This window comes from Dicentrarchus labrax, unplaced genomic scaffold (assembly GCF_905237075.1).
Source record: "Dicentrarchus labrax unplaced genomic scaffold, dlabrax2021, whole genome shotgun sequence".
Classification (NCBI taxonomy): Eukaryota; Metazoa; Chordata; class Actinopteri; family Moronidae; genus Dicentrarchus; species Dicentrarchus labrax.
In genome coordinates this window covers 15,906,587-15,927,646 of record NW_026136722.1, presented here as the reverse complement: position 1 = coordinate 15,927,646, position 21,060 = coordinate 15,906,587, and the positions used below count along the sequence as shown (strand labels likewise).

The 21,060-nt window shown below is 39.4% G+C and overlaps 1 protein-coding gene across 2 annotated transcripts in view; it reads right to left on the bottom strand.

Moving 5' to 3' along the window:
* Window positions 1-21,060, bottom strand: part of asic2 (acid-sensing (proton-gated) ion channel 2) — a 339,024-nt gene that overhangs the window by 106,685 nt on the left and 211,279 nt on the right. The window lies entirely within an intron of this gene.

Here is a 21,060-nt window from a genome sequence, read left to right as displayed (position 1 = left end):
CAAACATTTTTAATTTTCTTTTAAGGAAAAATGACAATTGTCTTCTCAGGATTTTGATGCTTGTTTTCATCTTTGATATGTACAGTTACCATGATTACAGGTGTTATTGGGAGGTCAGATTTTATTTGTTGTTTATTTGTAATTATAATACATTGTGTCGTTGTTCTCATTTTCAAAGTTACTTTTTCTTTAGTTTTTATTTAATTTTAAAGGTACTAAACAAAAATACAATATATATAATACATTAAAACATATTCATGAAATATATAAAAACACTTCATATATGAAAATGTCTGGCATATTCTGTTTTGTGATTTAAAGTATTTTTATATTTTTGAGAACAATTTTTTTATTTTATTGCCTTTAATTGATAGAGACAGCTGAAGGAAGACAGGAAAGGGGGGCAGAGAGAGGGGATGACACGCAGCAAAGGGCTCGAACCCTTGGCCGCTGTGGCAAGGACTCAGCCTCGGTACATGTGACGCCAGCTCTACCAACTGAGCTAACTGGGCACGCCACATTTACATTTTTGATGTGTTGATATACTTTGGAATTAGCCTTTGATTAGAGCCTAATCAAAAAATTAGTGAAGCCGATATTTGCAGTTGAGTGAAAGTGCTGCCATTACATAATGTATCCACTAGGGGGCACTGAAAGATGTATGTAAAAAGGAAAAAAAAGTTTGGGCTGAATTTTTCACATCCCTTCAGCATATGTATGTTGTTAACACTAACTTTAATTATTTATTTAAGAAATAGAAAAAACAAATAAATAAATTCAACAAAATGTAGAAAAAACTGGAAAATTACACAAAGGAAGATCGGCAAACTTGCAGCGTGTCCTTAGTGGTTCTATATAAACACCCACACAACATCAGCTCTTAAGTCTGTCCAAGGACGATATTCTTTTACCTTATTTACTATTTAAACCCATTTTTTGTACTATTTCCCTACTGTAATAGCAAAGCATTGGTTCATACTTGGTCTGCCAATATCAGCCAATGGACAATCTCTGTCCAATACAGCTAATAGGATTTATAAATAGGATTTATAAGTAGAAGTAAACATAAAGCTCCTGAGCCAACTCAGTCTAAGTGCTCTTGCTAACTCAATGCTGTAATGTGCGGTTTCATACAATTCAAGGCTGTACTCATTAGCATTCATCAGCGCTCTTCATCACACACAGAGAAAATACTCTTCTCTGTAATTGGCACAAGAGGGGAATTTTTTATTTCATTTTCATTTTGTAAACGTCTTAATCGAACTTGCCTAAGCTGCTCTCAGCTTTTGCAGAAAAAAGAAAATAGAAATCCAAACCCAGACTATAGCTCCTGCTTTGTATTTGTCACAGCCTGCAATGTGCAGTAGCTCTGAATAATTATCACAACAATCAGATCATTTCTGCACTTGTATGCCATGAGCCACCGATACTAACCAGGGTATTATAAAATGGTTTTATAACAACACAGAACAAGACGAATATCTAATTTGCTGCAAGATGAACTAAATGTACGAGCTTGACATTATTTTGACTTGAACACTGGCTGCTTTTCATTGTTTGGCTGCATGTTCAATAACACTGCTTGACAGCTCCCTGTGATCTCATCTTTGAATATGTGAGGAAAAGATCATTTCAATTCGGGAGCAATAAGGCCCATACATGAGCTTAAAGAAATCTTTCACTGTCAAACAAAATCTACATAGAAACCACAAACTGCATATAGACACACGCCTGCGAATTCTTAGCATACACAACGAAAAACATCGTTCCAAAATGGCAGAACCAGGACTATGAAAATGTTGAAAGAGTAAAGCACATCCGTGTACAATGCCTAACTGGTCAAAGAACGAGAATGCAAAAATGTTAATTGCATGCACGTACACTTGTTTCCTCTAACACATACTGTTGTTGTTACAGTGGCCCGCGCACACACACACACACACACACACACACACACACACACACACACACACACACACACACACACAGCCTACAGCTACAGTCAGAGGCACCCTTCCAGAGCCTGGATCCATGGGCTGAATAATTAGCTTGGAGCCATAAAGAGGGTTTCTCAGTCCAGCTATGCAGTCGGTGTAAAGAACAGCTCAAAGGCTCAACATATCCAATTTGCAATTCTAAAACATAAGGGAAATCACTGATTAATTAGGGATATAGCCAACCCAAGCGTCAGATACAATTACACAGCACTCTGTGGCTGCAATGCCATGCCTTGCATTTCCTATAAAATATTCCTGTATGCTTTCATCAACAACATTGTCTCAGATCAAAGGACATGCAGTGTAAACTGGTCGTGAGAGAGCAGCCTGTAAATATAAACCACAATTAAACATTCATAGGTTCATGTTAATGAGGCCTAGAAAATTGCCGGATGGCTTGATAGCACAACAGTGGGTGTGCTAAGTCCGGCACAGGGAAGGCAACAGTTGCGGATGATTCATAAGAATGCAAGCTTCATGCTGGCCTTGTCCGTGTACGCTCAGGTGAGGCCTTGACACAAGTAGATGAAAGATGAAGGGGGTGAATAAAAACAGTGTCCACCATCTTGTGGCAGGCTGCCATTCATCAAAACCCCTGCTTGATTTAAAATGACAGTGATGGCAGGAAAAGCAATCAATGGCTTTTCTCTGCTTTATGAGTTTTCTATTCTGACTGGAGTAACATTTGTCAACAGGGGGAAAAAAGCTTACAGTGGGTGAGTAGCTTCACCTTCCACCGTCTCCCTGTAGTCATTGGTTTTTGATGAATAGAAATGATAAATCCCTGGGTATCCACTGATTAAGTCAAAAGATTGATGGTCTCATGGTAGCTGCTCATTTAATTGTAATTACATCTAATAACTGTTGTCAGGGATCAAAGAATAATGTTGAAATGGTTTCCTTTGTGATAATGCAGTGGAGGTTTCGCTGGAGCCTGTCTATCATCTTTGCATCACTGTCACTGATAATAACATGTTGCAACGCGGACCCAGGAGCAAACATAAACGTCACATCCCTTGGATGTTCACAGAAAAAAGATCTACACAGAAACACATATAAATCAGTTTACAGCCAACTGGAAAAGTCGAGGAAGGTCTAATTTTATGCTATGCTACAACCTTTTCTCTCATTGGCAATAAAAATTTGATTAAGTGATTAATACATAAAAATAATAGTAAAATGCTTTGAAATCTTACATATGGAACCTTTAAATCAATAGCTGGCTTATGAATGTAAAACATCTCTTTGAGCTGACAATGTTTCCCTGCTACATATGTCCCTGTAGAAGAAAGTGTGTTGAGTTTTAAGGCAGTTCATAATCAAAGCCACTTTCAGACATGCACCCCCATATGTCAATATGACCGTCTCATGTCTGGAATAAGCTCCCTAGTCACTTCTATTTAAAAGTCTTGACGGCAATCTTGCTAGGTCACATCTTGTAACATTTCTATATCACATTCAAAACGCTGAAGTCTGAATCGAATGCTGTCAGGTTAACCTTGTGCTGCTGCAGCCTTTATATTGAACATGCACAGAGGGAGAAACATGCAGAGGGAGCGACGGAGATTAAATGCACATCTTGTACCGCCTTCTAAGATCATTGTAATAAATGTAATATTTAAATCCTTGTCTCTAATGTACAAAATCAGTTTAATAAACTCTGTAACACTGTGAAACACTGTGAAAGAGCCATTCTTCAGGGTTAAGTACACTGATCTTCTCATATCAGATTAGTCTTTTCCAAAAGAGGTGAAAAACAATCTTACGATACTAATGTGACAAACAACACAATATTAAACTGGAAAACATATGTATGAAATATATTCAAAAAATAAAACAATTTTAAAAATATATATATTTTAGGAACAGAATACAGCATCTTTCTTTAATAAAATCTTTCCAAACTAGATGGCTTTCAGTTTTAGGTAGCCATGCACATTGCAGTCTACACAATATCCTGTGATAACAGTCTGTTTTTAGGGGGCTTTTATTGCCTTTAGTGACAGCTGAAGAGTGTCAAGACAGGCAGGAGAGAGAGAGGGGATGACACGCAGCAACGGGCAACAGGTCGGAGTCGAAGCCATGGCTGGTGCAGCGAGGATCAGCCTTGGTTCGTGGGGCGCCAACTCTACCAGGTGAGCTACCAGGGCACCACAGTCTATTTTTGAGATAAGTCCATTGCCTGTTTTAGGTTCTTGTCTAGGAGTACAAACATGTCCACATGCTCCTCTGTCAGTAGGCACAACTGGAAGCTGCAATGCACATATATTTTTTCACAAAATATGCAAAGATATTAAAATACTGATTAGTTCAGCTTTAAGTACAAAATAAATAAACAATGGAGAGAAGCATCCCACTCTGAAATTGTCTTATTTTGCCAAATGAAAAGAGTCCAACTTTACTGTTTTAAGTTTTCCTTTCTGTAAAGATTGATTCATTCATATTTTGCCTTAAATCCTTTGATGTAAAGCAAAATTAGTGTTGTTTCCATAAACGTGAGGCATCAGTGGGCTGTTCACTGACTGTCTCTCCCTGTTTAAACCGGCAATCTGCATCATATACCTCTGCAGCTTAAAGCTAGAAAACCCGACAAAATCAAACGAAAAGTAATTCTATCATAGATCAAATATTACAGAAGCTGCCCTTTGTACTTACCTGTGAACTCATTTCGACTGTGAAGTTCTGAATACTCTGACTCACAGGAAGAAACACAGTGGAGTTCATTCTACCACTTCTACCTTTTACCTGACGGCAGCTCTGTCAATTCTGTCGGGGCAGGAGGTGACATGACTCAAAGGAAATTCAAAAAAAAAAAACTCTCTGCAGTTAAAACTGAACATGCAGTCATGATGGAAACACTCTCAGCTGTGCTGTAATTCAGCTTCAGGCAGGGAGGGAACAATCCCTGGTAGACAAAACCACAAGGGCCCTTTCATTGAATTACTTATTTTAATAACAGCAAGTGAATAAAGATTATTTCAGGTTGACCTGTACAGCAGGTATCTGACCTCAGCAGGTCTCTGAACACTGCTCCACCTGCAAGGTAAGGGTCAAGTTTAGATTAAATCCTATTAAATTACATAAAGCTTTAATGATGTCTGTGGGGATATGGGGCGGACAGAAGTGATATGACTAAGGAATTGAACATGAGTGTTGAGGGTAATGCAGAAAGCATAATTACATCTTGAAAATACAAATGAAACAATATCAGAATTTTTACCATGAGTCTCTTCCTCAACAATTAGAGTGAAATAATTGAGGATAAGCAGCCTATCGAAACTAACGAATAGCAGATTCACTTCATTTTCTGCTTAATCAATCGAGGTGAAAGTGAATTGACACCAACCCTGCTGGCTTGAGGACACAAAGCTGCAGCTGCTGATGATGCACTGTTATCACAACAAACTGGGTTAAATCTTATATTGACATGTTTTGAATTAATATATGATTAAAATCCATCTCCATAGAGCACAGCTCAATAAAAGTTGGCTCACCTGCTCCGGTTCACTATGGTAATGGTCATATCATATTTCAGCTGCTGCACAATCATTTCTATTGGTTTCAATCAAGCGGCAAGCTGGCAAATGAAGCCAGCACAAAGTAAAAGAAATTGCAATGCCTCGAATGGCCACTTGAGGCTGGCTACAGAAGTCTCCATAAATCCCCAGATTAAAAAGTCCAACTTTACAGCACAAATAAACATGTTTACAGCCTTTTACAAAAAACGTTTTCGGTCTCTATAGCTAATTTCCTCGTCTCTGACAACTGTACACTAGGGGAATTTTTCCATAACTCACCTGTTTAAGTTATATTAAGCCTTATAGTTATGCATAACTAAGGGGCTGCTTCGAGTGACAGTGAGTCACAGGCGGCTGTTCTCTCAAACTAAGCTTCCTTTCATGTATTTGCCCAGTTTCGGATTAACCGGGAACTAACGGAGTCAAGACTTCAAGACTTAGCATTGCACTCATAAGATTGTCAGACTCACGATAGACAGTTTAAAGAAAAGATCAAAATCAATGCAGCAGAAGCAGATATCATCTTTTTTTTTTTATCTCCTCAAAAAACCTTGTCAAAAACCTGGCACCTATATTACCCACAACGCAACAGGGCAGTCTGATATTTGGGTGTGTTATGCTAGTGTGTATGTGTAGTTCAAGCAGAGATTAGGAGCGGGCTACAGAGGTCTGGTAAGCTCTATCTTCAACCACGACCGACACTGACTCATGGGAAATCACTCATCACTACACACCACTTTCCCCTTTAAATGGAATATAATGGCACGTTTTTTGCAAGTTTCGTACCGTCGTTTCTCCTACACACTTCACAGCCCGTTCTTCAGTTTGTCCCCATAGTTATTTATGTTAATGGGATGCTAACTTAGCAAAAGTTTCTCTTTTGAGGTCAAAAGGAGCAGAAAAAGCAAATGTGACAGAGAGATCTATAATGCTGTCTCTGTAAATAATAGTATAGAGAATGGTCTAAACCTGCTATATGAAAAGTGTCCTGAGGTAACTTCTCCTATGATTTGGCGCTCTGTAAATAAAATTGAATTGGAAAAGTTGAATTGAATAGAAATGCTGTAGATCTGTTCCAATAGTTCCTCCCTTCATGCTTTTGATGCTGATATTTTATGGTTGACTAGGCGTATGTTAATGCTGCTCCACTGTTTCTATCAAACTGCCACCACCACCACACCTGGCTCGCAATTAGACAGAGCAGGAAGCCTTTTACAGTTTCAAGAACAACTAGTCATAACAGAAAGGTGGAGGTGCTTTAACATATGTGTGTGAACATGCTGTGTGAATGAAGGCCTGGTGGATACTTGCAGGGCTGAATGGATCCTAAAAATGCATGCTCAAATAAGTGTATCTTTGTTTTGATAACAAAGAAATGGTAGGTTGTTTATCCAGCTGGATTCCCATCTCTATGATTATAACATCAGCCCTGGTTAAACTAATAATCTCCCCCAGCTGACACTACCTAAACACTCTCTGACAGTTTGGCAGCATCCCAGCCACATTCAGCACACACACTCCTGCCCTTTACAGCTCCCCTCGGCCATCCGCTCACTTTGCAAACCCTGGTCACGATTCAGTCAGCAGACCAGCCTTTGAAAACCAGTTCCACGCAATCTACTTTTAAAATAGGAAACAGAGACGCCTGAGAGCAGCAGCTCGGCCGCTTCAACGCTAAACATAATACTGTTGAACCATGTCTTAATATGGTAGCTGTAGGTCAGTGCATAACCAGTGAGGCAGAAGCAATGATGCGTGACATTAAGTACAGGAAGGTGTACATCCCCTGAATTAATCGAAAGAATGAGGGAATGGTTATGGAAGTGTAATGTCTGCTGGGTAATATGCCATTAAACTGCTTTAATTGCTATATTTGTGCAAAATCAATATGCTTTCAGCTTTATCTTTGCCTCAGACGCAGACTAAAATGTTGATTTTAATGTGTTTAAATTATTCACCAAAAAGTCAACTCTGCGAAAGACTTTAGTTTGTTGTTGAAAATATTTTAAAATCTTATGAGATGGGAGAAAATGAGAAGCAACCAAACGACAAAGTAAGCTGCATGAGAGTTCTTTATGTTTGTGAATTAACTGGATAAACGATGTTAGCAGTTCCATCCCGGTCAATCATTTGCATATCAACACATCCATCAGTTATGTGTGACTTTTTTTAATCAGTTGCTTAAACGAAGATTAGAAACATGTTCAAAGTGAAAGCCGCTCTTTGCATCAACAAACGCTGATAGCTTTGGACGGGTTCCTGTGGAAAAACAGTGCCATCTCCCTGTTGTGTGCCATAAAGAAAAATCGAAACAGGCTCAAAATACTAAAACATTTTGACAACCAACAAACAAAATTAGTGAAAGAAAGTGCTGTGATACTATCAGATTATCAAGTTGTTAAAGGTTACATCTTGGGAAATTGAATGTTCACTGGCATATTAGGTCCGTTTTTGGTTTAGGATCTTGTTGGATACCTTTCCCTCAGCCACTTGGTTTTACTTTGCTTCTCTGCCATTTTGTACTGGGAAGGTAGTATATATATTGTACCAAAACTGGTACAGCTTGGTTGCTAAAAATAGCCTTTTTAGTCGAGGGGAATGAGTCAACCAGTATATTTGCAGTTTGAAAAAACAATGCGCTAAAAGATGCATAGAACTGCAGAGCTGGATGACGGATAGAGTTCATTGATTCAGTGTTAATGCTGATATATATTCATTTATTTTAGAGCTGAAATTATCTGATAGCTGATTGACAGAAAATGTCACTGCAACTGTTTCATCGTTTATGACACGATGATTTACTATGATTTTCATTGTCTTATGTGATAGTAAACTGAATATAATTGTATTTTGGGCTTTTGGTCAGACAAAACAAGCACTTTAAGACATCACTTAAGGTTTTAGAGAAATGTGATGAACATTTTCTTACCATTTTCAATAATCGCTGGTTAGTCTTTAAATAAACTTTAATGCAGTAACATTCTAGCCTGGTGTTTAAGCCAATAGCTCAGTGCAGGTTTAACTTTTGTTTATAGTATTCATATAGCTCTCTTTGCAGACATCTTAAAATGTACAAATGAAAAAATATAAATAAATAATATCCATTTTAAACTTGAAACTAATGACACAATTGTGAGGCCAGGTATGAGAAACAAACAAACAAACAAACAAGTTGCAAACTTTTTCTTCATTGCTTATTTCTTTTTTGGCAACTAACTGGATTCATGAGCTTACAGGTGCAGCATGTCAGCTTTAACAAGCATCACAACTCCCACCATGTTCAAAGCTCCTTGTCTGTGTTAGACTGTGACTCAGTACTTATCAGCCCCTTACCAACTTTAACAGTTGGTCGATCCTGTTGGCTCAGACGGCTGACTGCTCATGTGAGACATCACTCTACTGTCGACTACACCGTGAAGATTCAGCTCATGCAGCATCTGAGGGTTGTCAGGGTGGCCATTTCGTGCTAACGGACAAAAAAGAATTCCTCTGTGTATAGAGGAATTTGTTTGGTAAAAAAGAAACACAAATTTGTAGCTAAATTCATTTTTGACTGTCAGGAAATCGTAAACTACATCACAACCAACTGCCAACACACTGGTGTACAGAATATGAAGGCATTTTGGGTGCAACATTTCCTGTAAATGTCTTTTTTGTGGTTAAATACAATCAGCATCCAGATGCTAAAGTGTTACTATTGCTCTAATGATACCTACAGGTGCAGTTGTGCTTTGCATAGTCCTGTTGTCATTTCTCTTATTAAAGCACTTATCCTGACGTTTCCAAGGTAACAGCAGCTCCAGCTGGACCAATATTCATGGGTGTGGTATCAGTGGGGCTAATGACAAACCTGAATGAACTGTTCTCTGATTTACGTTTCACTTTGTCTTTACCGAGAATCAAAGCCAATTATATTTAAAATGAACCTGTCCCGATCTACTTTCTAAATAATGAAAAAAAGGATAAAGAAACTCTCAGCGAGGGAACAGAAAGCTCAGAGCCGAGACTGCCACAACAGCTCCAGCTAATGATGCTATTAGTGCTTCGGAGCAGCACAATCAATCAGAGAAGTGATTAGCATGAGCATGTACAGAGAGCTGGGCCATTAGTCAGATGTGCTGTGTATAACCTTCAAGACTCTACTCAACCACCGTGCCAACGCCTGCGCACTGAAAAACAGTGTCTCAGTGTATAGCGAGTGAAAAGATACAAATGGCCCTTATAATATGTAAAACAGCATTATTATGTTGTGTGTGGGATTGTGTGTTCATGGCAGTCTGTTCAGAAAGGAGTAAACATTCAGTAAAGGAGTGGATAAAGTAAGCCATGTGTTAAATCTGTTGCAAAAATTGGCATTGAATCAAATATATCTGATTTGAGCAGTAAAGGTAGTTTTTCAACTGTATCACAGACGGATTAATTAGAGTCTCCACTGTCGGGTATATATGCTTTCTGCTGTATAATAAAGAAACTTACAAGAGGACATAACACAGAAACAGAAACACAGTGAGCCGACGCTGAGCCAGGCCAGACGATGGTGCTGAGGTGAAGCAAGTGAGACACCACAGAGGGCATAAGCTGCCGTTAAAATGTAACCATGGAAAATCATCCACAAGTATTCCCGTGCCCTATTTCCAACTCGATGTTTGGGTTTTAGGCCTCCACAGTAACACAGTTTGTAAAGAACCCCTATTTGAGGCAGACGCTATCTGGATTTAAAATAAAGAGTCCAAAGGGAACAGTGTCAGGCAGATGTAGCAGAAGTGTCTGACATTTTAAAATCTGAGGGTAAATGTCAGTGAACACTCAATTTTGATCAAACGGGGAATTTCAGAATATGCAAAGGAGTCATAAAACATTGATTACTTCATTCCTAATACAGTTTTAATGAAGCAGGAATTGTGAGACTCGGAGAGATGAAATATGTCAAAGTCATTTGGCCATTTCATGGATTTCATGTGAATCCTGAGTTCATCCTTCAGCCATTCACATTTGTAGCTGCGGTCTACTTTTAGAGCCACAGGTGTTTCCACAGAGCGACAAAACACAGACAGACAGTGAGGAGGAGAGAATATGAAACTGGCTTTGTATTTTATTCCCACTTCAGCACAAGTGTACAAAAGAATGTGTCTGAATACAAGAATGGTGAGAAGCAAAAACCTCGTCTGAGCAATAATCCTTGACTGAGGAAAAAAAAACATTTAAAAGGAAAACTTGAAGAGCTGTCCATATGACAAAAAAATGCCTGTTTTGCTGAATTTCTTGTTATTTTCTCTATCATCTTGCACCTTGGTCAGTGTTGTCAATCAGCAGTGTCAGTTGATTCTATTAGATTATAAAGGTCAGTTTTCACAGAGCGTGTTAACTGACATCACTTCACTGAACTGGCACCCTAAAAATCTCACTGGCCCACTGGGCGACACTGTAACATTTAGATTTCACATTTGATTGCTCCCTCATTTACATGAAAAACTTTTGTGCTGAAAAATGCATTCAAATTATTGCTTATTCCAAATCCAAAATAGTAATGTCACAACTACAGAAGAAAAATTATTTGGAAAATTACTTCTGAAATTTTGAAGAGGATTATCGTGGAACTTCTGTACTTACCAAAATTCTGTTTTGTCATTTCTCCCACGGATGATTGAAAAAGATTAAAATCACTACAACAATATGTGCAGTTAACACATCAATCCCTGAATGTCCCTACCTTTTACAGTGTCAGTCCCATATGATTGAGGATTTTAGTAACACTTAAAGTAGTTTTGATGATCCTTCGCCACCCTCCAATGCACTTGAATTCGCCGCACTAGTTCTAATTTTTAGCAAAAAAAAACAAAACTCTCCCTCTTTCTCTTTTCAAACCACAACTTAGTAACCAGCAGGACATTGCCACACAAGAAGCATTTTGAATCAAAGTGCACAGCAGCAGCGTAGCTGGAGTTTGAAATCCTTGCTGTACACTCTCAACACCATCAACCACACCGCCCTCAGCAAGCCCCACACAAGATTTCTACGACTTTGATCTTAAACTGAAAATAAATGTTTAAACGTATGAATAAAGTCACTACGGTCTGGATGGTAAAGTTGGACAGGCAGGCAAGTCAACATTTTCCTTTCAAAACCTCACTAATACCCAAAAGTGAATTTCTCCTCAAACCTCAACTAGCTTCCATTTTTAAAGTAAAAACATATGGCATTAGTATTTTCCCAGTTGGACTAAAATACAGTATTTATTCCCCCAGAACATCTGTCTGACGCAGTAGAATCTTGCAGCTTCCTAATCTCTAGCCTGGGCTGCAGTGATAGTATACATCATTATATCTCCCTCACACTTATGATGAGTGGTTGCTTAAGGAGGAAGGAGAGAAGGATGAGAACAGGAGAGCGGTGGAAGACATTCACCGGGAGGCCTGTGTCCAGCTGTTTCCCCATGGAAATGTTGACCCTTCTGGGAATCTACTTCAAGCTGGGTGCAGGGAGAAGATTGCCATGGCACAGCACTATAAGTGGTCCCATGAATTAAAGATGAGCTCAAGTTATTCTTTTGGCTTGAACTGACTGTAACAGATTTCAAATAAAATGTTAATTGGAAATTAGCATTTAATTTGAAATCCCATAACCATTACATCCTTTCATTTGCAGGATCATACGTGACACATCTATGGGCAGGTTTCAGGACCTGACAGAGCGGCATTTTAGTACTAACAATTAACTGTGCCTCTCTCTAAAACAGCTTTATTATTTCTATTCTGGGCAATGGTCACTAAATAAAATGAGGACCCTTTAAAGTGCAGGATGTGGGGAGCCCTGGTGGCTCTAGTCGATCCGGTTTCAACCTGCGGCCCTTTACTGCACGTCACCCCCCCCCCCCCTTCTCTCCCCACTGTCCTGTTACTCTTCAGCTGTCACTATCAATTAAAGTCCCAAAAAAAGGTGCAGGATGGTTAGGGTGTGCAGGGGGAAACATATCACAAACAACACATGGAAGAAATTAACATGGGTCAACAGAATTTGATAAACTAGGGATACGTGCCATTTATTCAAACCACAGGTAATCTCCAATCAACAGACAAGGCACCATGGCAATCTCAGGCAATCTTGCTTTACCTCAAGAGCTTTTGTAGTAAAATCCATTATTGTCAATTCCCCCGAGCTGTGGGAAGATGAGCAAGACCGTGTTTAAAATATTTTTTGACATTTCACTATATTTTGGATACTTGGATACTGAAAGTAGGGAGAGACAAGAAAGGCAGGGGGGAGAGAGAGGATGGCATGCAGCAAAGGGCCCTGAGGTTGGATTCAAACCTGTGCCGCTGCGGTAGGGACTCAGCCCTGATACGTGGTCTACCAGGTTAGCCGCTAGAGTGCCACACAACCATACATGTTTTGAGGGCAAATACAATATAAGGTCATTGGTACTTAGGCAATAAACGCCTCTGTCACTCTTAAAAGATGTCAAACGGTGAACGGCAAAAATCTACCTCATGGTACCACAATCCCATTTTAATTCAAGCCCTGATGATCTAGTCACATGACGAGGGCTCTCGTGACAGAGGCTGCTGCTGTGATCTAACAGACTGAATGGATCACTACACCAGTGATGGAGCTACTGTACCTCTGACCTTTCAAGAGAAAATGGAAGCCTTCTGAAGAAAGATTTCGATGCTTTGATGTCGTTCCTCCAGAGCATAAAGACAGATGTTCTTACACCAGCTGATTCATGGTACTCACAAGAACAAGACTAAAGGCCTTTGCACAGTCTGTATTTTTCACCCGAAATTGTCACACATTTAAAAATAAACTCGCATTGTGTCGATCCCGTTCACACGCCGACTCTGAAACTTTCGTCTGTCATTAAAGTTTTCAGAACATTTTTGGCACCAGTCAAGAGAAACAGAAGATGAGGACAGCACATAGACAGAGAGGGACAGCACAGCTTCTTGTAGCCGTGGTGCCAAATGCAAGAAGCAGGCAAAGAGTGGCGACAGCCTGCGGAGGAACCTCCAGTGGAGCGAAGCAAGGGAGGAAGAGAGAGAAGGAGTGAGAGCACAAATTCTCTTTGTTCTTGACACATTAGACCCAATATATTTAATTTTCTACTTTCAAATGAGAAGAGCCCACAATCATCTACATGTCTTCCATCCAAAGGTTGTTGAGATATTTCAGTGTGGACTGAAGTGGTGGACAGACCGAACAGCATATGACATCATCCCTAAAGCCATTCTGCTAGCATGCCTAAAAAAATGGATATCCAGCTAATCCTAGCCCAGCAGATGAATTAACACTGCACAAAATGATCTGGATGGCAACTTAAAAGATGTTGGGCCTAGTTCAGCTAGGTAATTGATCAGGGGCCAGTCACTGGATGTTTTAATAATTTTCCCTTTCAGTGAGTCGCCTGTGAATACCGCACACTACATCACCCTGTATGCTACTCTGACCCAAGCAGAAGAGGGAAAAGTGAGGAGTACTACCCTAGCCTAGAACCTGCTCCTTTACACTTACAGAAAAATGAAGAGCTCTTTCAGGTGCAGGGCTGCGCACACTGAACAGGGGAAAAAGAGAAGAAAACCTGAAAGAAAAATATGGCTGTGCACTCCATGTAGTGCCTGGCCAGATTATTTGTAATGCTGACAGCAAAGGCACCTTGAGGCAGTAAGAGTCTTTTGCTTGAGCTCAAGTTTTAAGAGCCCAAGATACTATACAGCCACCTTCAATGTTGTGAACAGGCTTGTCTTTATGGCCAGAGCATGTATTGGATATGTACATTTTGTTGCAGGAGCCAGTGAAAAACTGCGTTTAAGTCAAGAGAATCCTACTAGCAATGAGTATCACATTGATCTAAGTCTCTGTTCACACACTTTATTCTCGCTGTATTTTCCCCTTCTTCCTTACGATCGTTATCATACTGCCTCAGTGGTGAAACATCTTTCAACCATCAGCAGTTGCATCCTCAGCAACAAGGTCATGCTCACAATTCGGCACAGAGAAAATACCGAACAAACATCAGCAGACACACATTCAGGCATTTACCAAAAACCCCTTCTGATGTGGGCTTTTTGGGTGAGTGACAGTGTGCAAACATCGGTCATTATCTCCTCAGGGTGTAAAAAGAGGTAGAACAAGCAGCTGATGAAAACAGCACCGAGTTCTCAAGCTAACAATCAAGTTTCACATATAGAAGGAGTAGGCGCAGTGAGAGATTGGTTATATAAAATGTTGTTTCTCTGTGATTTCCTTGTCCCTTTATTTGCCACACCAGCTTTCTTCTTGGTTGTCCCTCACATGTTGCTTGGCGTCTTAACATGAACAGTAGATGTAGTTTAAATTAAAGGTCAGTCATGTGTGCAAGGGGCAAAGCAGTACCTGCATTAGATCTACACCACATAATACCACATAATACCTGCTGTATATATATAGATCAGTAGAGAGTGACAGCAAAAGTAATATTGTAACTAATTATTATGTAACTAATATTATTACTGACATTTCTGAGTAATTAGTTACACTACTAGTTACTGGTAAAAGTAATATCATTACTAGTAATAAGTTACTACCCAACACTGTATATAATAATATATATGATATATAATAATAATAATAAGAAGAAGAAAGAAAATAATAAATAATTAAACAATTTTAATAATAAGTACCAATAAATATCTTTTTATTTTTGTATAATATTTTATTTTATTTGATCGATAATAGTTTTTTCTAATATAATCTCCATTATCTCTATATTTCATTAATTGTGTCCTTCCATTGTCTCAGTTGTGGTGACTCTGGTTTCACCCAGTGTTTTGTTAGCTGCTTAAGCGCTGCTATTTCTAAAATTCTAAAGAGATACTTATTATATTGTTGCTTAAATAACACAGTCTGACATTTTTAAATTGAAAATAGAAACAGCAAATACCTGGCCGTGAAAGGAAAAATGTCAACTGTCTATTTCATTTCTAGTGACCTTTTACCCAAACTATTTGTGTTCTGCAGTATGTAATTACAACATGGCTTGGGCAAATACTGCTATGCAAATTTTGCTGCATAATCTCAGACAAATACACAGCTGTGACACAAATGTCTTGGTAGTCTAGCTGTAGATGTTTCATTAAGCTGATGATTCTGACATCAAATACCATGTAGAACTGGAGGCTGCAGGTACATTCATGCATGTATTAAAAACTAAAATCTCATGTTAAAACATCAGCACTGAATGAAGTGAATTTTACAACACAGCAGTGTGGGTACTCACCCATATCCATTTCACCAAAGTGTTCTTCTAAAGTTGTAATCTCTGCCATTTAAAAACCTCTACCAGGTATTTCAGACATGTTTGAGGTAGCCACAACTCTTCACCTTGCTTCTTGTCGAGCCGGTTTCACTTCTATTTGTCTGATCTACATTTTAAGGCAACAAGAAACCATGAATAACACTATTAAAGTTACTGCATTCATTTGATTTTAACTCCCTCCATCCCATGACTATGAAGTAGTTGTGGATATGCGTTGCTCCAAGGAGTGAGTGATGATGAAATAATGATCTCTGAAGAGACCAGTTCTTCAGGGTTACAAATAACTACATTGACAGTACTGAGTACAGAGCGCTGCAGGTCCTTCAACAGATCTTAGGCTTTGGAGCTCTTTTGAAGGATCTTTAATAGATAGGCAACATTGCTGTAACTCAACTTGCAGTAAACAACAGAAATTAGGCATTGGGGTATAGAGAGAAGTTTCAGCTGTTGCAAGTGACAAACAGCTCTGCAGGTTAGCAGTGGTGATGGTTTTGTCTTTGCAGCAGAATACTGATGGAAAGTTGAAACTAAGGCAGATGTGCTTGTTTTTATGAATGTCTGTAGGATGTGTAGCTCCGCATGCATGTAGACAATATAACACATGTTGTGTGAGGACTTTGTGTGTTGAAAAATAGAAATCTAATTTTCTGTTTCTCTCTGTTGCAGTTCATAAATACTCTTTATCAAACGCACCCATGAGTCAAATGAGTCTTTGGAGAAATGATTAGTATTAGGCAAGTTGTTGTTATTGTTTGCTGGCAGTTAATGATGTCTATATTTCACTCTGTCTGAAGGCTGAGATCAGAGAATGCACTCTGTATGTGCCATACCACAAGCCAATAGAGGCAGTCAACATGCATATGATTTCCTTTTCCACAAATGCACAAACATCCCTTTATAATAAAAACTATGACAATATTTCATTCATACAGCTGATTCTTGGCATCTCTTGGCTCCAGGATTCTTTCAGCGCATAATAATTGAAGCCAACTGTCATCGTACCCAACTTTGATGATGACTTTCTGTTTATCTATAGTATCTATTGATTTGTTGGTTTGTTTTCCTCCAGTCCTTCCAGAGAATAACTATATTGTCTGAGCCCTCCCAGGAAAGTAGCATCTGGACTAAGAAACGCTGCAGAAACATAATAGATGGCCCAAAAGTTGATTGCTGTAATCATTTAACCACACTCATTGTTTACAGTGGAGACTCTGCCAAGCTTGGCCTCAGTTGATGCTGACTTATCAGTAAGCAACCTCATCAATAAATGACCTTGATGCTGGCACCATATTAAAAAGTGTTCTCAATGGACTATAAACTCTCAAGATAAGAAATGAGCAGAGGAAAAGGGGGGACTATTTTAGAGAGGCACGCAGTTATTAGGCTGAACCAGATTAATTGAGGTGGGGTAGTCACTGTCACTGCAGTAGAGAGTCCTTAGCAGCACTCCTGGCAGTGGCACAACATAAAACAAAATGACCAAAGAACTGGAAGCTCCACTCAGGCACTTTCATCACTGTCCAACACACCACATGTTAAAAAAATCCCCTCCAAGTTAATCTGAGCACACATGCTGGGATTTTAGAAGAATTTTCTTTTGTATGCAACTTTGGCGTCACTGTTTTTTCAGCTTTAATTACAGACCAAACAATAATTATGACTAAAAGCTAAATAGGATGACATACAGTATGTGAAACCACACTGTGTAAATAAATGCAGGCTTTAAGTTAATCAGTCTCACTGTTGTGCTCTTTGCCAGCTTGCTGGGGCCTTGCAGAGCTCAAGTGTGGGCGTGTTTCTTAGTACCCTAAGGGGGTCTTCACCATACTCATCAACACACCGAGCACAAAAACATCCCCCGAAATCTACAGCGACGACGATCAAAGCAAAGCAAACAGAATACCATTTTATTGCTTTTTACTACTTCTTCATAAATTCTTTCTGATGGTATTCTCTCTCTCTCAGACTGCAGTGACCCTCAAATCGGCTGCATTTTTCTCAGTTCACCCAGATAAATCATGGACCAACAAAACAGAAGGACACTGAGTGCAAACCAAGCAAGGAGCTTGCAAAGAAAAAAAAAAAACTTCTATAAACTTTATGCCACTTACTGGAACTCCATTTATAGACATACAGACACATCAAATCACTTTCTTCTGATGATTAAGACCAAAACAAGCACTTAACGTAAGAATACTGCTCAAACAAAGGTGCAAACAAAATGACCACATGTAGGAGCAGTTGATATGCATAGATTGGTTATCAGGATCAGATTAATGTCAGCTGGACTGCGGATATCTTGTGATCTAACAGTCTGTGTTTAGACCGACTGATGTTGCCTGCTGTTTCCACCCACAGTGACAGAATTCACAGCAGCAAAAGGTTTTCTCACCTATAACATGCAGCAGGGATGTGCTGAGATGTCTGTTTCAATCAATGTCATGCTGTTTGGGAAAGATGGAGGTTGATAATAGCATTTCTTAGAACATAATATCATATCAACATCAAAACATGGAAGTAGAATATATAAGTTGCCTTGTTCTCTTACATTTCAAATGTTATTTATTTCATTTTTATTTCATTTTTGTGTTGCTGGGGTTTTTTGCAAGCTGCAAAGTCTCCTATTATGCTCCAAGAGTAAAATAATTTTAAAGGTTTATTAATGTACACCAAAGTAATTTCCACTACTTTCTTTAGGTAGCACTAGACTCCATTTGTGTTTTCATTTAAAACATTATTTTGCAAATGGAGAGAGATCAGGAGGAACAAGGAGAGCTCAGCAAGAAAGCAAAAATATATATATTTCAAAAGTGATAAATGTATGCTCTTTCAACTTCAAAAGACAGGATTTTTGACTTGCTCTAATTTTATTTGTAAATTTCCCGAGAGATGATCTCTGTTCTCAAAAACTTTCAGACTGACTACTTTTAAATCAGCTGGCGCACAGACCCACATGCATGCCAGAAATAACACAGATAATGTGTGTGAAAAAGCCTTTCGCTGTCGTTGCCAAGTCTGACAAAATGTAAATGATGAGTACTTCCATTGGCTAAATTTGAATGAAGTGCAGGGAGAAAAAGCTTTTAGTAATCCAATAACCACCTGCAGAGCCACATAGTTTAAAACTGCTCACACTCCATCCTCATATTTTTAATTATCTCTAAAGGCCACATTCTCAAGAACGCACAGATTTCTTGAGAATCCCATGAACCCATTCTAATGGCCACAATATATTCAAAAATACCCACACAGAATGGTCCCCACATTGTAAGTTCCATACGAGTGCAGAACTTTCCTCCATCTCTCTGTGAGGACAGAGGAGATAATGTTCTCTTTGATCCTCTGAAAGCTGTTTTCTTTAATGCTGTCGTCATTGTCTGACCCAGACCTCGGCTTCGCCCGTAGGAAACACGTCCATCTCAGATCATCTTTCAGGTCTGATGTCACTTTTCATCTCCTGAGCCTGGGATGTCTTCAGTGTACTTCTGGCAGAGGGGGCACCTGCTAATGTGGGCCAGCCAGTGGGTAAAAAGGAGTGCTAATGAGTGGGCCTGTAAGCCACAGAGACACACACTGGTCCTCATTAACTCTGCTTTTGTTAGCCTCCACTTCTCATTAGCGCCCTTCATTATCATAAAATACTCTTTGAGGGAGTGTTTGACACAGTGACCCCTATATGAATACAGCCCTGGATCATATTATAAGAACAATGTGAATGTTACGGGATGAGGTTGGATACAGACTTCACAACATAGCCCCATTTGATGTTTTATGTGTCCAGACAGGGATCTGTTATCTGTACCGAACCCAGCCCAGTGATCTGTTACAGAGGCAGGACAAAGAAAATACGATCCACCTGTTGCCTTGGTATTCATGATGGTGTCTGTGTTTCAAATGGTAATCAGAGCTCATTTCCTGAATTCAAAAGGATGTATCCATTGTGATGACATTGACACCTGCTGGCTGAAAGCAACACAAGCTTTTGGACTGGCATGAGCAAATTTTGTACTCATAGAGATGTAGATTCAAGGTCCAGCGTGTAACATTTAGGAGGCTCTGTTGGCAGAAATGGAATACCATAGTCAAAGGTATGTTGCCATTAGTGTATAATCTCCTGAAAATAAGAAACAACCATTCTTTGTTTTTGTTAGCTTAGAATGAGACTTAGCGAGCACAGCCTCACTATAGAGGGTCGCCATAAACAGAACTGACTACCAGAGGAGGAGAGACACTGCTCTCAGTGTAACAGAGGACAGGTAGAGACAGAGCTACACTTCCTCACCTCATGCCCCAAATACCAGGCATATATTTTCCTTATATTGTAAAAAATACACAAAAAAATGTGAAACCGTGACAGACAAAGGGAAACAGTCATATTTACTTCCAAATGTAAAATTATTGCTGCAACATTTGTCAACTCCTGTAAGGACCTGAGGACAACCAGTGTAACCTGAGAAACACAGCTCTCTATTATTAATGTTGTCAGTCAGCCTGGTTTGTAAAAATGTAAAGAATTGAGTGACTATATTGTGCGATTATAACCTGGTTATATATGTATATGATGCTATTTTATGCTATGCTACACACACAACTATAACAACTTCGCACACACTTCCTCAATCTTTGACAAACACACAGAGTTTTATGATATTTTCTTGATGTGATAATGATGTGAATGATGAATGATGAACTTTTTTCTTTTTATTCAAAATTGAATGAGTCGTTTTTGTCTACAGATGCACTGAGAGAGCAACCAGCATGTTTCTACAGAAGCCCAGAATGGACAAACCAAACACTGGCTCTAGACAAGGCCTCCCAGCCACCAAAGTTTCTCCTACACACTTGGAAGGCTGAGGTGTATCAAAATGGGCGCAATCTGTAACTTCACCACTAGATGCCACTAAATCCCACACACTGGTCCTGAAAAGGCTTTAATATTAAGGCCTGGACACACCAACCCCATTATCGGCCGTCGGCCGTTGTCGGACAGTCAGGTAAAGTCGGTGACTCGAGTCGGTTCGGTGTGTCCCGTGCCGTCGTCAGTCGGAGTCGGCATTCATTTTGGCCAATTCAACATGTAGAATCGGCCAGTGGCCATCGGCCTCAATGACCAATCTGATTGGTGGAGTGCTAGAACTTGACTAGCGAATCAGTGAGTGCACAAGAAAACCGGAAGTGATGATGGTAAACATACTACGCCAACGCCAGTATCTTGTTATTATTAGCCATTTTCCGTTCAGCGAGTAATGACAAT